This window comes from Macaca fascicularis, chromosome 18, assembly GCF_037993035.2.
Source record: "Macaca fascicularis isolate 582-1 chromosome 18, T2T-MFA8v1.1".
In the NCBI taxonomy this organism is placed as follows: domain Eukaryota; kingdom Metazoa; phylum Chordata; class Mammalia; order Primates; family Cercopithecidae; genus Macaca; species Macaca fascicularis.
In genome coordinates, this window is record NC_088392.1 from 63840246 (window position 1) to 63845594 (window position 5349).

The following is a 5349-nucleotide window of genomic DNA, read 5'->3' on the forward strand; positions in this document are numbered from 1 at the left end:
TACTAAAAATACAAAAATTAGCCGAGTGTGGTGGTGCATGCCTGTAGCCCCAGCTACTCAGGAGGCTGTGGCACAAGAATTGCTTGGACCCAGGAGGTAGAGGTTTCAGTGAGCTGAGATCGTGCCACTGCACTCCAGCCTGGATGACAGAAGGAGACTCTGAAATAAATAAGTGAATACAATAAAAACAAAATGCTATTGATAAAAGTGTCTGCATAGCAAAAGAATCAATCAAGAGACTGTACACATGACTTGTGGAATGGGAGAAAATATTTGCAAATTATTCATCTGACACAGGACTCATAGCCAGAATATACAAGAAAAACAACTCAACAGTATAAAAAACCAAATAATCTCATTAAAAAGTGGGCAAAGGACAGGAATAGACATTTCTGAAAAAAAGACATACAAATGGTCAACAGGTATATATGAAAGAATGCTCAACATCATCAATCATCAGGGAAATGCAAATCAAAACCCCAGTGAGATATCCTCTTATCCTAATTAGAAAGGCTATTATTAAAAAGACAAAAAATAACAGATGCTGGCAAGGATGTGAAGTAAAGCAAACTCTTATATGCTGTTAGTGGGAATGTAAATTAATACAATCACCGTGGAAAACAGTATGGAGGTTTCTTAAAAATAGGCCGGGCGCAGTGGCTCACACCTGTAATTCCAACACTTTGGGAGGCCAAGTGGGGCTGATCACGTGAGGTCAGGAGTTGAAGACCAGCCTGGTCAACATGGTGAAATCTGTTTCTACTAAAAATACAAAAATTAGCCAGGTGTGGTGGCAGGTGCCTGTAATCCCAGTTACTTGGGAGGCTGAGGCAGGAGAATTGCTTGAACCTGGGAGGCGGAGGTTGCAGTGAGCCTAGATTTCTCCACTGCACTCCAGCCTCAGCGACAAAGTGAGACTCGGTCTCAAAAAACAAAAAACAAAAACTAAAAATAGAACTACCATACAATCCAGCAATTCCACTACTGGGCATTTATCCAAAGGAAGAGAAATCAGTTTATCAAAAGGATGTTTGCACTTGCATGTTTATTGCAGCACTGTTCACAATAGCAAAGATGTGGAATTAACCTGAGTGTCCATCAGTGGATTAATGGAAGAAGAAAATGTGGTATACATACACCATGGAATATTATTCAGCCATAAAAAAGAACAAAATTAAGCCATTTGCAGCAACATGGATGGAACTGGAGGTGATTATGTTAAGTGAAATAAACCAGGAACAGACAGAGAAATGTCACATGTTCTCACTTCCGGGAGCTAAAAATGTTGATTTCATGCAGATCGACAGTAGAATGATAGACACCATAGGCTAGGAAAACTGTGTAGGTAGGTGGGGGGAAATGAAGAGAGGTTGGTCAATGGGTACAAACACATAGATAGAAGGTATAAGTTCTAATGTTAGATAGCAGAGTAAGGCGACTATAGTTAGCAACAACATGTTGTATATTTCAGAGGAGCTAGGAGAGAGAACTTGAAATGTCCCCAACATGTAGCAATAATAAATACCCAAGATGATGGATGCCCCAAATACCCTGACTTGATCATTGCCCGTTTTATGCATGTAACAAAATATCACTTGTATATGTAAAATATTTTGTATCAATAAAAAGGCTTTTAATATGCTATTAAATGAAAAGAAGATACACAATTTTATGTGCCCTATAACAACTGCATGATAAACATTAATTCAAATTAAAAATATTAGAAATACACAAAAATGTTAGTAACTGTATTGAGGAATAACATCATGGGACTGTCTTCTTTCTCTTCATTACTCAAAACATCCAAAATATTTTACTACGTATACTTATTTAATTTATTTAACATTTTATTCAAAATGAACTTTCCATGTTTATTAAGAAATAATTTTATACAACCCTGAATTAGTAATATGTCATGTTTCAGACACTAAGAAAATGTGCTTCAGCAACATTTTCTCTTAGTGTAAAGGAAAATTCTACGATTTCTTCTTATGAAAGAGTAATATAAGACTGCAAGAGCCAAGAAGTAATTTAAGTATGTTCAGGGACCATTTTCATCTTCAGAATTAAGGATTATTTTAATTTTACATCATTGCCTTTTCTCTTTTACTTTCCTTTTTAGTTTCATCATTTTAGGATTTCCTATTTTTAATTTTCATACAGAGATTTCTTTAATTGATCATTATAATTAAGCATAAAGTCATAAGTTAGGAAGTCATATTTTGCTGGATCCTAGCGTTCTAAATTATTCATTCTACTTACTGTTCTTAATTTGGTTTATCTGAAAATTCCCAGTTTATTGGTTTTGTTTTTTATTTCGTACAAATAAGAAGGCAGAAAAAAGGAAGGACATTATAAAGTAGATCTTAAAGTTTGTTGATCTTTTTTTTTTTTTTTTTTTTTTTGAGGCGGAGTCTCGCTCTGTCGCCCAGGCTGGAGTGCAGTGGCCGGATCTCAGCTCACTGCAAGCTCCGCCTCCCGGGTTCCCGCCATTCTCCTGCCTCAGCCTCCCGAGTAGCTGGGACTACAGGCGCCGCCACCACGCCCGGCTAATTTTTTTGTATTTTTAGTGGAGACGGGGTTTCATTGTGTTAGCCAGGATGGTCTCGATCTCCTGACCTCGTGATCTGCCCGTCTCGGCCTCCCAAAGTGCTGGGATTACAGGCTTGAGCCACCGCGCCCGGCCAGTTTGTTGATCTTAAAGTTTATGTTGTTTGATGCTCTTGTGTCCTTACCAGACATCAGTTTTCTCCCAGAAGCCTTTGATTTCATTTTCTATAAGCTCTGTTGTACTCAATATATTCCAGCAAACCTTCATTGTTTCTTCTTGGACCTTAACTTCTGAAGTAAAGCCATGTATTGATATACTACTTTTTTTCAGTGGGCTAGCAAATCAATCAATGAAAGATTAGTTCAGCGTGTCAGCTTTCCCTAAGCATTCGGGGACTCATTTACTCCTTTGGCTGACGAGGAGAAGGCCAGGTGGCAGCCTTACACAGCAATAATGGGTTTCCCTGTCAAACATTTCTAGGTGTTACCTCTCATAGTAATCATTGAGTTTCACGCTGTTTTAGATGAGAAAATTGGGTGTGGGTTTTAACTTTATGTGTACCAGCAGTGCTAGTTAAACAATTATTTTCAATACATCCCATTTTATATTATTCTACCAGGCTTAGATCCAGTTTTAGGAAGATGCTTTAGAGAGATATTTTGTTCATTACATTAAAAAAGCCCGCTGCCATGGCCTGACATAGCATATATATATATTATTTATATATATAATTTTTTTTTAGGTTGCACATTTCCATAAGCTAATCCTATTCATGTGACTATGTGGGTGGGGTATATTAGCACTATGCTGGATTTGATCAATCTTATCTCCTGGAATCGGTACAGTCTATTTACTCTGATATTGTTCTGTTCACTCCTGCTAGCTCTTTCACAGTTTTCATTCCGCAGAGGTCTTTTCAGGGATCTGAGCTGTTTACTCTTTAGATCTTCCTGCGAGCATCACAGTCATCACAGAGCACTCTCCCCTCAATTGAGAGTTTACAATTCAAAACCTCATTACATTTTATAGAACCATATTTGGAATCTTTATCCCCAACTGTTTGAAATTATCTTTATTTTTACTTAAGAGCATTTAGATATCCAATCAGAAACATTTCATGTGGATGAAAAAGACAGACTAGCCACAGAAACGGAGGGTCTGGGAGCCACATTAGAACAGTGGTTCCATGATCAAATTTAGTATGTTAATGGCTAGTTTGGCCTGACAGGTTTACGAAAGACATCACGGGAATATGTTTAACTCTAATAATGCTGTTAATTTACTAGTTTAGAGAACATGGTCAGAACAAGTCCTATTCCCAAAAGACAGAAAGTCAAAATAATAGGAAACCTACTGTTGGTAAGTGGGAAAATATGCACTTTGATACATTGCTGGTGGGAATTTAAATTGGTATAATCTTTCTGAAAGGCAATTTTACAAAATATAGAAAGTTTTAATAATTGCCTAATCCCAATGACTCAGCAATTTGACTTACAAGATTTTACCCTAAGGAAATAATTCTGGATTTAAGATAAAAGGATGTTCAATATAATTTGACTAATTATAAGGAATATTGGAAACAACTTAAATATCCAAAAATAGGGGATGATTGAATAACAAGGTACCTCAATCCTATGGCATATTATGCATTTTTTTGAAAATCATGCTTGGAATAATCTTTACTGATATGGAAAAATATGTCTGACATATGAAAAAATCTTTTTATAAAATGAAGTATACACAGTATACTATTTTGGAGGAAAAAAACAAGATATATTTATGCATAGAAAACCAGATAAGAAATACAAATATCAAAATGATAACAGCATTTATCTCTGGGTAGGGGCTTATGGATGATTTTGATTTTCTTTTTTTTGACCGGGAGTGGTGGCTCGTGACTATCATCCCAGCACTTTGGGAGGCTGAGGCAGGCGGATCGCTTGAGCTCAGGAGTTTGAGACCAGCCTGGGCAACATGGTGAATCCCCATCTCTACTAAAAATACAAAAATTTAGCTGGGGCATGGTAGCATACATCTGTGGTCCCAGGTAGTTGGGAGGCTGAGGTGGGAGGATTGTTTGAGCCCAGGAGGCAGAGGTTGTAGTGAGCGGAGATGGTGCCACTGCACTCCAGCCTGGATGACAGAACGAGACTCTGTCTCAAAGATATATATTTTTTTTCTTTTTTGTGCTTTCCTTTCCTTTTAAAATTTTGTACATGTATTTAAAATAATGTACATGTATTCTATTTTTGATTAGGTAAAATATTATTTTAGAAAATTATGGGAATCAGAAGAGTAAACATTGCTCATCCACTGTATATAGTGTGCATATATATACACATACACACATTCATTACAAGAATTCCCATTAAGAAGGAGACATTAACATTTGCAAAGGAGCTCATGCAGGCTGCTAAAATGTGATGTGTATATGTGTGTGCAGAACCAGTGGTCTGAAAACCCAATGATCTTTATGTAAAAAGGCATACACAGAATTAATAACCCGTATAATTTTTCTCTTTGCACAGATAGATTGACTTAAATATTTCTTAAAAGCAGAATTGTGGAGTTGGTAAAATAAACAATGTAATGCAATGTTGTACTTTAGATCTCCCCAACTGAGTCTACCTAAGTCTGTTCCGCCCAGCCTCTCACGGAGAAGGGCTGTCAGGAATTCTGGGCATGCCTGTGTGTGTATGTGGTCTGTGGGGACAGAGGGTGCCCTCGGGAATATGAGCTGGAAGAAATTTGGAAGAATCGATGCTGCTCCTTTAAGTGTTTGTGGGTTCAACTGCATA